Below are 19,578 nucleotides of genomic sequence, written 5' to 3' on the forward strand. Positions count from 1 at the left end.
CATAAGAGTTAACTCATAAAGCAATAATTCATAGTAAAAGCATTGAAGCAACACAAAGGAAGATTAAGTTTCAGCGGTTGCTTTCAACTTGTAACATGTATATCTCATGGATATTGTCAACATAGAGTAATATAATAAGTGCAATAAGCAAATATGTAGGAATCAATGCACAGTTCACACAAGTGTTTGCTTCTTGAGGTGGAGAGAAATAGGTGAACTGACTCAACATTGAAAGTAAAAGAATGGTCCTCCATAGAGGAAAAGCATCGATTGCTATATTTGTGCTAGAGCTTTGATTTTGAAAACATGAAACAATTTTTCAACGGTAGTAATAAAGCATATGTATCATGTAAATTATATCTTACAAGTTGCAAGCCTCATGCATAGTATACTAATAGTGCCCGCACCTTGTCCTAATTAGCTTGGACTACCGGATCATCGCAATGCACATGTTTTAACCAAGTGTCACAAAGGGGTACCTCTATGCCGCCTGTACAAAGGTCTAAGGAGAAAGCTCGCATTGGATTTCTCACTATTGATTATTCTCAACTTAGACATCCATACCGGGACAACATAGACAACAGATAATGGACTCCTCTTTTATGCATAAGCATGTAACAACAATTAATAATTCTTCTCATATGAGATTGAGGATATTTGTCCAAAACTGAAACTTCCACCATGGATCATGGCTTTAGTTAGCGGCCCAATGTTCTTCTCTAACAATATGCATGCTTAACCATAAGGTGGTAGATCGCTCTTACTTCAGACAAGACGAACATGCATAGCAACTCACATGAAATTCAACAAAGAGTAGTTGATGGCGTCCCCAGTGAACATGGTTATCGCACAACAAGCAACTTAATAAGAGATAAAGTGCATAATTACATATTCAATACCACAATAGTTTTTAAGCTATTTGTCCCATGAGCTATATATTGCAAAGGTGAATGATGGAATTTTAAAGGTAACACTCAAGCAATTTACTTTGGAATGGCGGAAAATACCATGTAGTAGGTAGGTATGGTGGACACAAATGGCATAGTGGTTGGCTCAAGTATTTTGGATGCATGAGAAGTATTCCCTCTCGATACAAGGTTTAGGCTAGCAAGGTGTAACACCCCAGATTTCAATAAAAAGAAAGTTAGAGATTTCCAGAATACAAAATTTCAAACCAACAAAAACTCTTCTTTTGCATATAGTACCATGCATAGGACTTGTGCATTTGAGTGATATGCCATGATGATTGTTATTACTTGTATTTGATATGCTCTAAAACCCTAGGGTGATCATATGAAGTTTACCCACCAAATAAAACAAAGAGGAAGAAATTCCAATATTGGAAAAACCCTAAAAACCCTCACCTATGCCCTATGGCATTTTTATAAATTTTGACCCTAGACCTATTTGGTCTTCACCATGAGTGGAATAATGTTACTAAACACTTATTACACCATTTGGAATCAAAGGTTCACAAATTCAAATGAATTTCAAACACAATTCCCACTCACATGAGATAATGGCCAAATCTGTCAATTTTAGTCTGATCACCACTTTGAGCCCCTGCAATTCAATTTTCTCAAACCAATTCTTGCTAACTCTTTGCACCTTTTCAAAGTCAACATCAAGGTGAACAACTTTGATGAAGACCACCCTGCCAAATTCATCTTTGATCACTAGCTATGCTCATCCAAAGTTGCAACATTATAACAAGTTCAACAATCTCCACTTAGCCATTTTGGCCAAATTTTGAATTCTAATTTTTCCACCACCACCTCAACTCATCTCTGGTCAATTACAACTTATCTCAACACTCACTTTTCAAAAACATTCACCATTGGAATTATTTCCATTTTGGATATTTTTGTATTTTCCAAATTTGAACACTATTCCTACACTATAGCAAATAGTGATATACTCAAACTAATCTACCCCAACTTGCATCAAATGGTCCCCCTGCCCCCTCTCATCTTGAATGGCAACTTGTAAACCCTAGGGAGAGGAGGAGCAAGGCTAGACATGGCCATGCCGGCCATGTCGCCCGAGCCGACCACCTCCCCCTCTCTCCCTTGCTCGCCACCCCTGGCCACCTCGCCACCGTGTGCCACCGCCTCTCCTACGCCACCCTAGCACAACCCTGGTCGAGGAGGAGCTCGACAGCAGCCGGAACACGTGCGCCCAAACTCGCCCTGGACGCCGCTCGCGTCGCGCGTGTGCACACCGCGGACACGCACTGGCCACGCGCCGCGCCGCCACCCTGCGCACCCCCTGGACCCCCTGCGAGCACGTTAAGCATCACCGTGACACCGCAACACTCCCAGACACGCCCTCGACCACGACCCGCAACCGCCGTCGCCGGAGAAGAGAACTCTGGTCCGCCGCGGACGCGACGGACACGGAAGCAATGCGACCAACCTAGCCACCGCCCGACCGCGCTGTCGCTGCCACACGCATCGCCTAGAAGAGGAGAAACCGACAGCACCCTCGCCGAGCCCAACCGCTCGCCGGAATCGCCGCGAGCATGTCGACTTCACCGCAGCCCCACGGTCACTCGCTCGCCTATAAAAGGAGAGCTCCGCTCGTCGAACCGAGCACACCAGCACACTCCCCTCTTCTCACTCGACCGCCTGAGCCACTCCATCGTCGACATTCACCGCCGTAGCCACCCAATCGCCACCTCACTGCCGCCGGACGCCGCGGAAGATCGCCGTCGATTGAAGCCGATCCAGGAGACGCCGCCGGTACCAGGAGCTTCGCCGTCGCCCACATCTACATCACGCACACTGCCAGCCACCGCGGGAGCCCTGGTTAGCTCTCCCACCCCCTAGGCTCGCCGCCAGACCCTCTGCCTCTCGCCGGAGAAGACGACGACCGTGCGCCGTTGGATCTCCTTCTAATCCAACGTGCCACGTCGCTCGTACCGTTTCGGGTTTAAACGCCCACTGACGGGTGGCCCCCACCCTATCAGCTGGCCCGCGCGCACTGGATGCGCTGCTGGGCCGTTTTCTTTTTGTTAAAACCATCTCGGCCCGTTAGCTTTTCCCGCCGGCCCGTTTAATTCAAATTCGATTTAAACATTTCCAAACATTTTCAATACTGCCCAAACTTTGAAATTCAACCATTTCAAATTGGCTAAACCAAATTTAGTGAATTTTATATTGTTAGAAAGCCACTGAAATTCTCTATCCAATGCCACTGGCCTCATGGTCAAATTCCTTGTAGAATTAATGTGACAAAAATAACAAGGCAGGGACTTTTCCCTATTCAAATAGTTATTAAAAATCAACCAAAATAGATATTAAGTTAATTCCAACTCTAATAGCTCACATTTGACTTACACTAATTGTTTATGCAATACAATGGTGTGGTCACTTTGCATGATCATGCCATGGTTTAATGAATGGATATTTTGACTAGTTTAACTAGTTGATATTATCCAAAACTATTAGAATTAAATTGTGTGAAGTATTACACTTCATTTAAACTTGTCTCACATGAATTCATGGGATGTTTGGACCCCTGGTCCCAAACTCTCTTATATGAATTACTTGAGAATTAAATCAAAGGTAGAGTTATTTAAATGGTATGAGGTGATCCACCTCATTTAAATCATTCTCCCAAATGATGATGATGATGAACATTTGACTTAGGTCAAGATGAGTTCATCCATGATTGTTGGAGAAATTAACTCTTAAGAAGATTTCAATGAGAGGAAATTATTTCTCAAGAACCCTATGGAAACTATCATTTACAGGTGGAATACAAATTCTATTTAAATCCCACAACCCATGCACCCTAGTTTATTTATGTGTGTGCATAGAGTAGTTTGTGTTTTGATTTGTGATGTGTGGAATAGCCATTGAATTAGTGAGTAATTATACTCGTATTCAAATTTAGACGGTAGCACCGGAGAGTACGCCGAAGAAGAAGGTTGCTACCAGGAGGAGGAAGAGGAACAGTTTGAGAACTACCAAGGCAAGCTAAAATACTATGCAAGCTTTTATTCTTGCAAAGTGCAAAGCCCCTTTGGGGCAAGGCACCCTGTTTCTTACCTTTTCTTGTATAAACCCATTCCAAGTTTTTGCTTTACAAGTTTTTACTTGTTTTCTAAAGGAGTTACTTTTATAGTTAACTTTGGTCAAAGTACAAGTTGAGTCCTAGAGTAGTGAGTTAGTTTTCCCCCCAAGCAAAGCAAGTTAGCACCCCTCATGAATTAGAGCTAGTGCTAATGAATTAAAACTTGACTACTCTAGATGGGAACAATGTGATTTTGAAAGGATTTTGAAACCTTGGAATGAAAATGCATTCCATTGAATGATTTTTGAAGGTGAATATGACCAAGAGAAGATAGTGATTTTTGATAAAACATGATGTTGGTTTGAATGCGATACCTTTCCAATTATTAAGTACCCCCACAATACCTGATTATGGGTAGGGCTTAACTGGAAGTTTATGCGTCTTAGTATGGGTTCCCTCTAAACAAGCATCATCGGGGTTATGCCGAAAGCTGCCTCTACCACAAAAGAAACGATACGATATGATGCGAAACGAGGTGAATGTCCGGCCCAAGCCCTGTGCAGTTCCCAGGCTGACTGACTGTCTTCACTGGGAGGCCAAGCTCATGGGGAGAGGTGCTCATACTAGGGTTCGTAAGTGAAAGGTTATGGTTGATGATCCGCGTACTGTGTTACGATTATTCGGGGAAATCCCGACGGATGAAATCAAATGTTGTGGCACAAGTGTGCAACCTCTGCAGAGTGAAAAACCTATTCGAATAGCCGCGTCCACGGTTACGGACGGTTGGAAAGGCCATACAGTTTCCGATGTCATATCTTTGAAAATGATGTTGAAAGGTGATGGTGAAATGAGTTGTGGTGGATTGAATTGAAATCACCACTTGAATGGTGGGAATGACACTAATGTTCCCACTTGAGTTAGTTAGTTCTGGGATAAGCTTTTTCTCAAAACTTTGTGAACTAAAACTAGCTTTATGCAAATAAACTAGAGCTTAGCAAACCATACTAGAATGACTAGCACTTACATTAGTATTAGTTTGCGAGTACTCAACGTACTCACGGCTTTGTCCCTGGCTATTCAAATGGCCAGAGTATGAAGATGACCAAGGAGATGACCAGCAGGACGCCTACGATGCCTAAGTGCCTTCCGACGTCAAGCGTTGGCCTGTGGACTAGAGAGTCCTTGTATCTGACGCTTCCGCTATGTTGAACTATGAACTTGTGTTTGTTCGTTGATCGATAGATCAACTATTCGTGTAATATGGATCATGTGATTCCAATTTGTAAGACTTACGGTTTGTAATGAATGATGACTGTGATACTTAACTATTATGCCTCGCAACAACAATATTCCTGGGATTGCGATGTATGACATAATAGGCATTCGGACTTAAAACTCCGGGTGTTGACAAGTTGGTATCAGAGCCATTGTTTGACCTTAGAAGACCTTAGTTAGAATGGGCGTTCTGAAAAATTTAACTTTGAAATCAAATGGAAGAAATTATTTGTAAAAATTTACTACCTTCTTGCCTTTGAGACTTTGCCAAAATTTGATGAATCATGTTCGATCTTATTTGAATCAACTTAAAACTTTGCCACACTTTGCACTCTCTAACTTACTCCTCCAATTCTCTTTCAGATAGAGCCGAATGAACCCCTCAACACCAAGTTTTATCAGCTTGGAAACGGAGGAAGCTTGATCTTCGAGCATGACCTCGACTCCCTGTCAGATCACCTTGGCCGCCCACACCCCGAGTTTCACGGGATTCAGGTGGACGACCAGCCGGGAGGGGAACTGCAGTGGATTATCACCGCTGACTTGAGGGGCAAGCTGGAGCCTCCCACCTCGGAGAGGATCCTTTTCTCTTTCAGGGAAAGCAACTGGCTCGACGGGCTTGCACGTGCTCTTCAGGAAGCACTTGCTCGTCTGTGCGGACAGAATGCGGAAGCACTTCGTGAGGAATGCTTTGCGCATCTCGCGAGGCGCAACTCTGACGGAAGACCCATGGATGTGCCACTACACCCCCAGTTGAGGCACCATGTGGATCACTTGGACTTCATGCTCTACCAGACTCAGAGGGACCTCGACGCCTCTCGCGCTTACGCGAACCAGACCCATGCTCACATCATCGAGCAGGGCGAGGCGATCAAGCTACTCAACAACGACCGCAGAAGCCTTCGCCAGCAGCGTGCCAAGAAGGACGCTACGATTCGCCGCCTTCGCGACCGGATCGCGTCACTTGAGGCCACTGTCAAGGCCCAGGAGGATCAGATTCTTCAGCTGGAGGATGACGATGGAGGCATCGACATTCAAGGAGGAGACGCCTTTCTGAGCGATGACGACGACTTTGAGGAGGACGAGAACACCGAGGAGGAGGACTACGAGTTCCTGGAGGCAGGACCCGATGACTACGTCCCGATCGATATAGATGATGAGGAGTAGTTGCACTAGTTTCACTTATAGTAGGTGTGAGTTGTATCCCGTCCTTTGTATCGTAGCATGAGAATGGTTCTTAAAACCATTGGAGTATGTGTGTAGTTTGTACTATGTGTTGCATGAATGAATGGATGTTAGGTTTGTCATGAAAAGATTACAAGTTTTCAAGTGTTTTTCAAACTTAACCAAAATGAACCATAGAATGTTCCCTCTTATCTCATGATCTTCTATATCTTCAGATGGCCCCTCCGAACCGCACCAATGACGCGATGATGCAACTTCTGCAAACCCTGCTTGCAGACCGGGAAACCGAGAGAGCCGAGCGACAAGCCAACATCATCGCCTTGCAGAACATCGCCAACCAAGGCCATGGAAATCATGACCACCCTGGATCCAAGCTCAAGAACTTCCAGAACACCAACCCTCCGGTGTTTAGCAAGACCGAGGAGCCCCTCGACGCCGACGATTGGCTCCAGACTATGGAGAACAATCTGGAAGTAGCTGGAGTGGAAGCCAACGAGAAGGTGTTGTTCGCCACTCACTACCTCGCTGGACCAGGTCGCGCTTGGTGGACAAGTACCCGTGCCATGAACGGAGGTCAATTCATGACTTGGGAGGATTTCAAACTCAAGTTCAGCAAGTACCATGTACCCCCGGGTCTTATCAAGAAGATGAGGGATGAATTCCGTGAGCTGAAACAAGGTCGCATGACGGTGGTTGAGTACCGCGACAAGTTTCTCACTTTGTCAAGGTATGCCCCTGATGAGACTGACACCGTTGAGAAGAGGAAGGAGAGATTCCTGAACGGACTGCATGATGAGATGCAGACTATCCTCGTCAACATCCCCTTCGCCGACCTCGAAGCCCTTGTTGACTCCGCCATCCAGATGGAGGGCAAGTTAAACCAAGCCAATGAGAACCGCAAGCGCCGCATGGCAAATCAGAGTGGATCAAGCCACCCCCAAAAGTTTCGCCCTAGCTCAAGCGGAGGATTCGCTCCGAGACACAACAAACCCCCGATGCAGAACTCTCGCCCCGGTTATCAGAACCGGAGTGGAGGAAACTCCAAGCCGGGAGGCTACAACAACCACAACAACTACAACCGCGCTCCACCCCGAGCCCCTAACACCAACAACACCAACACCAACACCAACCCCAGAACCGGGAGCAATGCCATTCCCGTGGCGAACAACCAGGACAAGAGCACTATCACTTGTTATGAGTGTGGTGTAGTGGGGCACTACTCCAACGAGTGTCCCAAGCGTCTTGCCAAGCTCGCCGGCAACACCGCTGCTCCTGCTCAGCAGCAACGCCGTGTCTCCACCGGCAAGAAGTTCATCCCCAACAACCCCAACAACCGCAATGGCCGCCTCTACCACATGAACGCCGAAGAAGCCCAGGAAGCACCAGATGTTGTGCTGGGTATGTTTTCTGTCAACCACACCCCTGCTAGAGTGTTGTTTGATTCCGGAGCATCGCATTCCTTTGTCACCGAAGATTTTGCATCAACCAGTAAAATTCAACCCCTCAGTTTGAAGCATGTTATGATAGTTCAAATCCCCGGATCAACCACCAAAGCCAGAAAATTTTGCAAAAATGTGCCAATCAAAATCCATGATGTAGATTTTTTTGCAAATCTAATCATACTGGGAACCAAAGGTTTGGAAGTTGTCCTAGGAATGGACTGGATGTCCAAGCACAATGGATTGATAGACTGCGCCAAGAAAGCCATAACCATGACTAGCAGCACCGGTATCGTAGTTGAGCACGTCTCTGAAAAACTACCCAGAAAATTTACCTGCAACCAAAGTGTATCCAAGCCAACTCTGGATCAAATCAGGGTCGTTTGTCGCTACCCTGATGTGTTTCCAGATGATCTACCTGGTATGCCCCCGGACCGGGATATCGAGTTTATCATCGAGTTAATCCCCGGAACTGGACCCATCGCCCAGAGAGCCTACAGCATGAACGCAGCCGAGCTTGTGGAGCTAAAGAAGCAAATAGATGACATGTTAGCCAAAGGTTTGATTAGACCAAGTGCATCCCCCTGGAGATCCCCCGTCTTGTTTGTCGACAAGAAGGATGGTGCAAATCGTTTATGCACGGACTATCGTAAGCTTAACGATGTCACCATCAAAAACAAATACCCCCTACCCAAGATCGAAGACTTGTTCGACCAACTCACCGGATCCCGAGTTTTCTCGAAGATTGATCTTAGAACTGGATACCACCAACTGAAGATCCGAGCCACCGACATTCCAAAAACTGCCTTTACCACCAGATATGGGTTGTATGAGTACAACGTCATGTCGTTTGGATTGACCAATGCCCCCGCTTATTTCATGAATCTCATGAATAAGATCTTCATGAACTTTTTGGACAAGTTTGTCGTTGTTTTCATCGACGACATTCTGGTCTACTCCAAGTCCGAAGAGGAACATGAACAGCATTTGGAGATTGTCCTCGAAACCCTTAGACAGCACCAGTTGTACGCCAAGTTTAGCAAGTGTGAGTTTTGGCTGGAAGAAGTTGGATTCCTCGGACACATCTTGTCTGCAGGAGGAATTGCCGTAGATCCCGCCAAAATCAAAACTGTTATGGAATGGAAAGCCCCAACCACACAAACCGAGGTCCGCGCTTTTCTTGGATTAGCTGGATATTACCGCAGATTTGTAGAAGGTTTTTCGAGCATCGCTCGACCAATGACCCAACTGCTGAAAAAGGACCGAAAGTTTGAGTGGACCGACAAGTGTGAAGAGAGCTTTCAACAGCTCAAGAGTAGACTGACAACAGCCCCAATCCTGATCATGCCAGATATTGCAAAGCCCTTTGACGTATATTGCGACGCCTCCAAGACTGGACTTGGATGCGTGCTTATGCAAGAAGGCAAGGTTGTGTCCTATCTTTCAAGGCAACTCAAGCAACATGAACAGAATTACCCAACCCACGACCTCGAGCTTGCAGCCGTGGTCTTAGCCCTGAAAGTTTGGCGTCATTACCTCATGGGTAATCGATGCGAGATCTACTCCGACCACAAAAGCCTCAAATACATTTTCACCCAGAAAGAGTTGAACATGAGACAACGCCGATGGATCGAATTGATCAAGGATTACGACATGGAGATTCACTACCACCCCGGCAAGGCCAATGTGGTAGCGGATGCTTTGAGTCGACTGCCGTGCTAGTTGAACTCCATGCTCGCAACCGAACAGCCCAGTTTGCACCAAGAGTTTGAACAGTTTAGACTTGAACTCGTTAGTGAGGGATTCCTAGCCAGCATAGAGCTGCAACCCACCTTGGTTGGTCAGATCAAGGAAGCCCAGAAGGACAACGCTAGCATTGACGGAATCAAGAAACAGATAGCCGCAGGAAAAGCCCCCGGATTCACCGTAGACGAAGCCGGAGTGCTTTGGTACAAGGAACGTCTCTGCGTACCATCGGACTCTGACTTGAAACAAGTCATTCTGCAAGAAGCCCATGACACCCTTTACTCAATCCACCCCGGAGGTACCAAGATGTACCAAGACCTGAAAGAACAATTTTGGTGGCACGAAATGAAGAGAGAGATCGGTAGCTATATCGCTAAGTGTGACATCTGTCAGAGAGTCAAGGCAGAGCACCAAAGACCCGCCGGACTGTTGCAACCCCTTCAGATTCCGGAATGGAAATGGGACTCCGTAGGAATGGACTTTATCACCGGACTGCCCAAATCCAGCAAAGGCAATGATTCCATATGGGTAGTGGTCGATAGATTGACCAAAGTCGCCCATTTCATCGCCGTCAAAACCACCTATCAAGGCCCCAAGTTAGCTGAACTCTACATCTCCAGAATAGTCGCTTTGCACGGAACCCCCAAATCGATAGTGTCAGACAGAGGATCACAGTTCACCTCAAGGTTCTGGCAGAAGGTGCATGAAGGACTAGGCACTCGCCTAAATTTCAGCACCGCCTATCACCCTCAGACCGACGGACAGACTGAGAGAGTAAACCAGATACTGGAAGACATGCTTAGGGCATGCGTACTGGAATACAGATCCAAGTGGGAAGACTGCCTACCTTACGCAGAATTCTCCTACAACAATAGTTACCAAGCCAGCCTGCAGATGGCCCCCTTTGAAGCCTTGTACGGAAGGAAGTGCCGTACCCCCCTGAACTGGTCAGAAGTCGGAGAGAGTCAAGTTTTCGGCCCGGACGTTCTTCGTGAAGCCGAAGAGAAGGTTCACAAGATCCGAGAGTACCTCAAGACTGCTCAATCCAGACAGAAGAGCTACGCCGACAAGAGACGTCGGGAGATGACCTTTGAGATCGGAGATTTCGTCTATCTCAAAGTATCCCCCTTGAAAGGGATGCAAAGGTTTCAGCTGAAAGGAAAGCTTGCACCTCGCTATGTGGGACCTTTCCAAGTCCTCAGCCGCCGAGGTGAAGTATCTTATCAACTGGAGTTGCCTGAAGAAATGTCGGCTGTGCACGACGTTTTTCACATCTCACTTCTCCGGAAATGTCTTGAAGTCCCTGAGAAGACCGAAGTGTTCAAGAACATCGATCACCGATCGGTAGATATCAACCAGGATCTGACTTACCGCGAAGTGCCGATTCGCATCCTAGAAGAAGCTTACAGAACCACCCGCACCCGAAGCATCAAGTTTCTGAAGATCCAATGGAGCAATCATACAGAGGATGAAGCCACCTGGGAACGCGAAGACTTCATGAGGAAGGAATACCCAGATCTCTTTAGTACCTAACTTTCTTTTCGATCTCGGGACGAGATCTTTTGTAAGGGGGAAGGGTTTGTAACACCCTAGATTTCAATAAAAAGAAAGTTAGAGATTTCCAGAATACAAAATTTCAAACCAACAAAAACTCTTCTTTTGCATATAGTACCATGCATAGGACTTGTGCATTTGAGTGATATGCCATGATGATTGTTATTACTTGTATTTGATATGCTCTAAAACCCTAGGGTGATCATATGAAGTTTACCCACCAAATAAAACAAAGAGGAAGAAATTCCAATATTGGAAAAACCCTAAAAACCCTCACCTATGCCCTATGGCATTTTTATAAATTTTGACCCTAGACCTATTTGGTCTTCACCATGAGTGGAATAATGTTACTAAACACTTATTACACCATTTGGAATCAAAGGTTCACAAATTCAAATGAATTTCAAACACAATTCCCACTCACATGAGATAATGGCCAAATCTGTCAATTTTAGTCTGATCACCACTTTGAGCCCCTGCAATTCAATTTTCTCAAACCAATTATTGCTAACTCTTTGCACCTTTTCAAAGTCAACATCAAGGTGAACAACTTTGATGAAGACCACCCTGCCAAATTCATCTTTGATCACTAGCTATGCTCATCCAAAGTTGCAACATTATAACAAGTTCAACAATCTCCACTTAGCCATTTTGGCCAAATTTTGAATTCTAATTTTTCCACCACCACCTCAACTCATCTCTGGTCAATTACAACTTATCTCAACACTCACTTTTCAAAAACATTCACCATTGGAATTATTTCCATTTTGGATATTTTTGTATTTTCCAAATTTGAACACTATTCCTACACTATAGCAAATAGTGATATACTCAAACTAATCTACCCCAACTTGCACCAAATGGTCCCCCTGCCCCCTCTCATCTTGAATGGCAACTTGTAAACCCTAGGGAGAGGAGGAGCAAGGCTAGACATGGCCATGCCGGCCATGTCGCCCGAGCCGACCACCTCCCCCTCTCTCCCTTGCTCGCCACCCCTGGCCACCTCGCCACCGTGTGCCACCGCCTCTCCTACGCCACCCTAGCACAACCCTGGTCGAGGAGGAGCTCGACAGCAGCCGGAACACGCGCGCCCAAACTCGCCCTGGACGCCGCTCGCGTCGCGCGTGTGCACACCGCGGACACGCACTGGCCACGCGCCGCGCCGCCACCCTGCGCACCCCCTGGACCCCCTGCGAGCACGTTAAGCATCACCGTGACACCGCAACACTCCCAGACACGCCCTCGACCACGACCCGCAACCGCCGTCGCCGGAGAAGAGAACTCTGGTCCGCCGCGGACGCGACGGACACGGAAGCAATGCGACCAACCTAGCCACCGCCCGACCGCGCTGTCGCCGCCACACGCATCGCCTGGAAGAGGAGAACCCGACAGCACCCTCGCCGAGCCCAACCGCTCGCCGGAATCGCCGCGAGCATGTCGACTTCGCCGCAGCCCCACGGTCACTCGCTCGCCTATAAAAGGAGAGCTCCGCTCGTCGAACCGAGCACACCAGCACACTCCCCTCTTCTCACTCGACCGCCTGAGCCACTCCACCGTCGACATTCACCGCCGTAGCCACCCAATCGCCACCTCACTGCCGCCGGACGCCGCGGAAGATCGCCGTCGATTGAAGCCGATCCAGGAGACGCCGCCGGTACCAGGAGCTTCGCCGTCGCCCACATCTACATCACGCACACTGCCAGCCACCGCGGGAGCCCTGGTTAGCTCTCCCACCCCCTAGGCTCGCCGCCAGACCCTCTGCCTCTCGCCGGAGAAGACGACGACCGTGCGCCGTTGGATCTCCTTCTAATCCAACGCGCCACGTCGCTCGTACCGTTTCGGGTTTAAACGCCCACTGACGGGTGGCCCCCACCCTGTCAGCCGGCCCGCGCGCACTGGATGCGCTGCTGGGCCGTTTTCTTTTTGTTAAAACCATCTCGGCCCGTTAGCTTTTCCCGCCGGCCCGTTTAATTCAAATTCGATTTAAACATTTCCAAACATTTTCAATACTGCCCAAACTTTGAAATTCAACCATTTCAAATTGGCTAAACCAAATTTAGTGAATTTTATATTGTTAGAAAGCTACTGAAATTCTCTATCCAATGCCACTGGCCTCATGGTCAAATTCCTTGTAGAATTAATGTGACAAAAATAACAAGGCAGGGACTTTTCCCTATTCAAATAGTTATTAAAAATCAACCAAAATAGATATTAAGTTAATTCCAACTCTAATAGCTCACATTTGACTTACACTAATTGTTTATGCAATACAATGGTGTGGTCACTTTGCATGATCATGCCATGGTTTAATGAATGGATATTTTGACTAGTTTAACTAGTTGATATTATCCAAAACTATTAGAATTAAATTGTGTGAAGTATTACACTTCATTTAAACTTGTCTCACATGAATTCATGGGATGTTTGGACCCCTGGTCCCAAACTCTCTTATATGAATTACTTGAGAATTAAATCAAAGGTAGAGTTATTTAAATGGTATGAGGTGATCCACCTCATTTAAATCATTCTCCCAAATGATGATGATGATGAACATTTGACTTAGGTCAAGATGAGTTCATCCATGATTGTTGGAGAAATTAACTCTTAAGAAGATTTCAATGAGAGGAAATTATTTCTCAAGAACCCTATGGAAACTATCATTTACAGGTGGAATACAAATTCTATTTAAATCCCACAACCCATGCACCCTAGTTTATTTATGTGTGTGCATAGAGTAGTTTGTGTGTTGATTTGTGATGTGTGGAATAGCCATTGAATTAGTGAGTAATTATACTCGTATTCAAATTTAGACGGTAGCACCGGAGAGTACGCCGAAGAAGAAGGTTGCTACCAGGAGGAGGAAGAGGAACAGTTTGAGAACTACCAAGGCAAGCTAAAATACTATGCAAGCTTTTATTCTTGCAAAGTGCAAAGCCCCTTTGGGGCAAGGCACCCTGTTTCTTACCTTTTCTTGTATAAACCCATTCCAAGTTTTTGCTTTACAAGTTTTTACTTGTTTTCTAAAGGAGTTACTTTTATAGTTAACTTTGGTCAAAGTACAAGTTGAGTCCTAGAGTAGTGAGTTAGTTTTCCCCCCAAGCAAAGCAAGTTAGCACCCCTCATGAATTAGAGCTAGTGCTAATGAATTAAAACTTGACTACTCTAGATGGGAACAATGTGATTTTGAAAGGATTTTGAAACCTTGGAATGAAAATGCATTCCATTGAATGATTTTTGAAGGTGAATATGACCAAGAGAAGATAGTGATTTTTGATAAAACATGATGTTGGTTTGAATGCGATACCTTTCCAATTATTAAGTACCCCCACAATACCTGATTATGGGTAGGGCTTAACTGGAAGTTTATGCGTCTTAGTATGGGTTCCCTCTAAACAAGCATCATCGGGGTTATGCCGAAAGCTGCCTCTACCACAAAAGAAACGATACGATATGATGCGAAACGAGGTGAATGTCCGGCCCAAGCCCTGTGCAGTTCCCAGGCTGACTGACTGTCTTCACTGGGAGGCCAAGCTCATGGGGAGAGGTGCTCATACTAGGGTTCGTAAGTGAAAGGTTATGGTTGATGATCCGCGTACTGTGTTACGATTATTCGGGGAAATCCCGACGGATGAAATCAAATGTTGTGGCACAAGTGTGCAACCTCTGCAGAGTGAAAAACCTATTCGAATAGCCGCGTCCACGGTTACGGACGGTTGGAAAGGCCATACAGTTTCCGATGTCATATCTTTGAAAATGATGTTGAAAGGTGATGGTGAAATGAGTTGTGGTGGATTGAATTGAAATCACCACTTGAATGGTGGGAATGACACTAATGTTCCCACTTGAGTTAGTTAGTTCTGGGATAAGCTTTTTCTCAAAACTTTGTGAACTAAAACTAGCTTTATGCAAATAAACTAGAGCTTAGCAAACCATACTAGAATGACTAGCACTTACATTAGTATTAGTTTGCGAGTACTCAACGTACTCACGGCTTTGTCCCTGGCTATTCAAATGGCCAGAGTATGAAGATGACCAAGGAGATGACCAGCAGGACGCCTACGACAGCTAAGTGCCTTCCGACGTCAAGCGTTGGCCTGTGGACTAGAGAGTCCTTGTATCTGACGCTTCCGCTATGTTGAACTATGAACTTGTGTTTGTTCGTTGATCGATAGATCAACTATTCGTGTAATATGGATCATGTGATTCCAATTTGTAAGACTTACGGTTTGTAATGAATGATGACTGTGATACTTAACTATTATGCCTCGCAACAACAATATTCCTGGGATTGCGATGTATGACATAATAGGCATTCGGACTTAAAACTCCGGGTGTTGACACAAGGCTTATTTGAAACAAACACAAGGATGAACCGGTGCAGCAAAACTCACATAAAAGACATATTGTAAACATTATAAGACTCTACACCGTCTTCCTTGTTGTTCAAACTCAATACTAGAAATTATCTAGACCTTAGAGAAACCAAATATGCAAACCAAATGTTAGCATGTTCTATGTATTTCTTCATTAATGGGTGCAAAGCATATGATGCAAGAGCTTAAACATGAGCACAACAATTGCCAAGTATCACATTACCCAAGACATTAATAGCAATTACTACATGTATCATTTTCCAATTCCAACCATATAACAATTTAACGAAGGAGAAACTTCGCCATGAATACTATGAGTAGAAACTAAGGACATACTTGTCCATATGCTACAGCGGAGCGTGTCTCTCTCCCATAAAGTGAATGCTAGGATCCATTTTGTTCAAACAAAACAAAAAACAAAAACAAACCGACGCTCCAAGCAAAGCACATAAGATGTGATGGAATAAAAATATAGTTTCAGGGGAGGAACCTTTCACTCTTAGACACTTGAGTCTTCTTGATATATGTAGGGGTGAACCACCGGGGCATCCCCAAGCTTAGACCTTTCACTCTCCTTGATCATGTTGCATCATACTCCTCTCTTGATCCTTGAAAACTTCCTCCACACCAAACTTAGAACAACTCATTAGAGGGTTAGTAACAATAAAAATTAACATGTTCAGAGGTGACACAATCATTCTTAACACTTCTGGACATTGCATAAAGCTACTGGACATTAATGGATCAAATAAATTCATCCAACATAGCAAAAGAGGCAATGCGAAATAAAAGGCAGAATCTGTCAAAACAGAACAGTTCGTATTGACGAATTTTATCGAGGCACCAGACTTGCTCAAATGAAAATGCTCAAATTGAATGAAAGTTGCGTACATATCTGAGGATCACTCACGTAAATTGGCATAATTTTCTGAGTTACCTACAGAGAAAACAGCCCAGATTCGTGACAGCAAAGAAATCTGTTTCTGCGCAGTAATCCAAATCTAGTATGAACTTTTCTATCAACGACTTTACTTGGCACAACAAAACGCTAAACTAAGATAAGGAGAGGTTGCTACAGTAGTAAACAACTTCCAAGACACAAAATAAAAACAAAGTACTGTAGGTAAAAACATGGGTTGTCTCCCATAAGCGCTTTTCTTTAACGCCTTTCAGCTAGGCGCAGAAAGTGTATATCAAGTATTATCGGGAGATGGTGTATCGTTATTATGAGCTCCCCCATCCGTAGTGGTACTAAGGGCTTTGTCAATTTTAGGCCTATAATAATACTTCTTTGGTTTAGGCACTTTAGAGACATACATAAACTTTTGCTCCTTACCCACATAAGCTTTCTCCTTATATTTAAGAGAAGAAAATGTTGAACCCAAGGTTCCCATAGCTTTTTCAAGTTCATCAATCCTATTGATTTGATCATCATGGACAACACAAGTTCCTAGGACACTAATTCTTTCGTCAATTCTTCCTAAGGATTTATCAAGTTCATCAGTTTTATCAAGTAACACTTCCAATTTAGCTTCAATACTTGGAAAATTTTTCTCTATGGTTTCCAATTTTTTCATAACATCTTCAAGAGAGATTTCAGTTTTAACTTCATCAACAGGAGGTATTCCAAATAGACTCTCAACAATGCAACTAGCTTCTAATGCAGGAGTACTTAGGAAGTTACCTTTTGCGAGACTATCAAGAACATACCTATTCCAGCTAGAGATACCAACATAAAAATTCCTGAGTAAGATAGTGGTGGAGTGTTTCTTAGTGCACCTATTATGGGCATCACTAATTCTATACCAAGCATCTCTTAAACATTCTCCCCCTCGTTGCTTAAACGTACGAACTTCAACTTCAGGATTACTCATTTTAGCAGTAGTAAATAAAGCAAACTAGATAAAGTAAATGCAAGTAACTAATTTTTTGTGTTTTTGATATAGCAAACAAGATAGCAAATAAAGTAAAACTAGCAACTATTTTTTTTGTATTTTGATTTAGTGCAGCAAAAAAAGTAGTAAATAAAACTAAGCAAGACAAAAACAAAGTAAAGAGATTGAGAAGTGGAGACTCCCCTTGCAGCGTGTCTTGATCTCCCCGGCAACAGCGCCAGAAATTTGCTTGATGCGTGTAGTTGACACGTCCGTTGGGAACCCCAAGAGGAAGGTGTGATGCGCACAGCGGCAAGTTTCCCTCAGTAAGAAACCAAGGTTTAATCGAACCAGTAGGAGTCAAGAAGCACGTTGAAGGTTGATGGCGGCGGGATGTAGTGCGGCGCAACACCAGGGATTCCGGCGCCAACGTGGAACCTGCACAACACAACCAAAGTACTTTGCCCCAACGAAACAGTGAGGTTGTCAATCTCACCGGCTTGCTGTAACAAAGGATTAACCGTATTGTGTGGAAGATGATTGTTTGCAGAAAACGATGAGAACAAGATGTGCGGTAGATTGTATTTCAGTATAGAGAATTGGACCGGGGTCCACAGTTCACTAGAGGTGTCTCTCCCATAAGATAAACAGCATGTTGGGTGAACAAATTACAGTTGGGCAATTGACAAATAAAGAGGGCATGACCATGCACATACATATTATGATGAGTATAGTGAGATTTAATTGGGCATTAGGACAAAGTACATAGACCGCCATCCAGCATGCATCTATGCCTAAAAAGTCCACCTTCAGGTTATCATCCGAACCCCCTCCAGTATTAAGTTGCTAACAACAGACAATTGCATTAAGTATTGCGCGTAATGTAATCAGTGACTACATCCTTGAACATAGCACCAATGTTTTATCCCTAGTGGCAACAGCACATCCATAACCTTAGAGGTTCTTGTCACCCCTCCAGATTCACGGAGACATGAACCCACTATCGAGCATAAATACTCCCTCTTGGAGTTACTAGCATCAACTTGGCCAGAGCATCTACTAATAACGGAGAGCATGCAAGATCATAAACAACACATAGACATGAATTGATAATCAACATAACAAGTATTCTCTATTCATCGGATCCCAACAAACGCAACATATAGAATTACAGATAGATGATCTTGATCATGTTAGGCAGCTCACAAGATCCGACAATGAAGTACAATGGGGAGAAGACAACCATCTAGCTACTGCTATGGACCCATAGTCCAGGGGTAGACTACTCACACATCACTCCGGAGGCGACCATGGCGGCGTAGAGTCCTCCGGGAGATGAATCCCCTCTCCGGCAGGGTGCGGAGGCGATCTCTGGATCCCGAGATGGGATCGGCGGCGGCGGCGTCTGCGGAAGGTTTTCCGTATCGTGGCTCTCGGTGCGGGGGTTTCGCGACGGAGGCTTTAAGTAGGCGGAAGGGCAGGTCGGAGGCGGCACGAGGGCCCCACACCACAGGGCCGCGCGGCCAAGGGGGGCCGCGCCGCCTAGGGTGTGGCCACCTCGTGGCCCCACTTCGTCTCCTCTTCGGACTTCGGAAGCTTCGTGGCAAAATAGGACCCTGGGCATTGATTTCGTCCAATTCGAGAATATTTCATTACTAGGATTTCTGAAACCAAAAACAATGACAAACAGCAACTGGCACTTCGGCATCTTGTTAATAGGTTAGTTCCAGAAAATGCACGAATATGACATAAAGTGTGCATAAAACATGTAGATAACATCAATAATGTGGCATGGAACATAAGAAATTATCGATACGTCGGAGACGTATCATGCACCTTTGAATGAACTAACTAAAAAGGGTGTTGTTTTTTAGTGGGGCGCAGCCCAAGATCATGCTTTTGATGAACTGAAACGATTGTTAACTTCTGCACCGTTGCTTGCACTTCCTGATTTCAATAAGCAAGTTGAGATTGAATGTGATGCTAGTGGTATTGGAATTGGTGGTGTGTTGATGCAAGAGGGTCGCCCAATTGCATATTTTTCTGAGAAACTTTCTGGTGCTAAGTTGACCTATCCTATATATGATAAAGAATTGTATGCTTTAATTAGAGTTC

Source organism: Lolium perenne, chromosome 3 (assembly GCF_019359855.2).
Source record: "Lolium perenne isolate Kyuss_39 chromosome 3, Kyuss_2.0, whole genome shotgun sequence".
NCBI classification, from domain to species: Eukaryota; Viridiplantae; Streptophyta; class Magnoliopsida; order Poales; family Poaceae; genus Lolium; species Lolium perenne.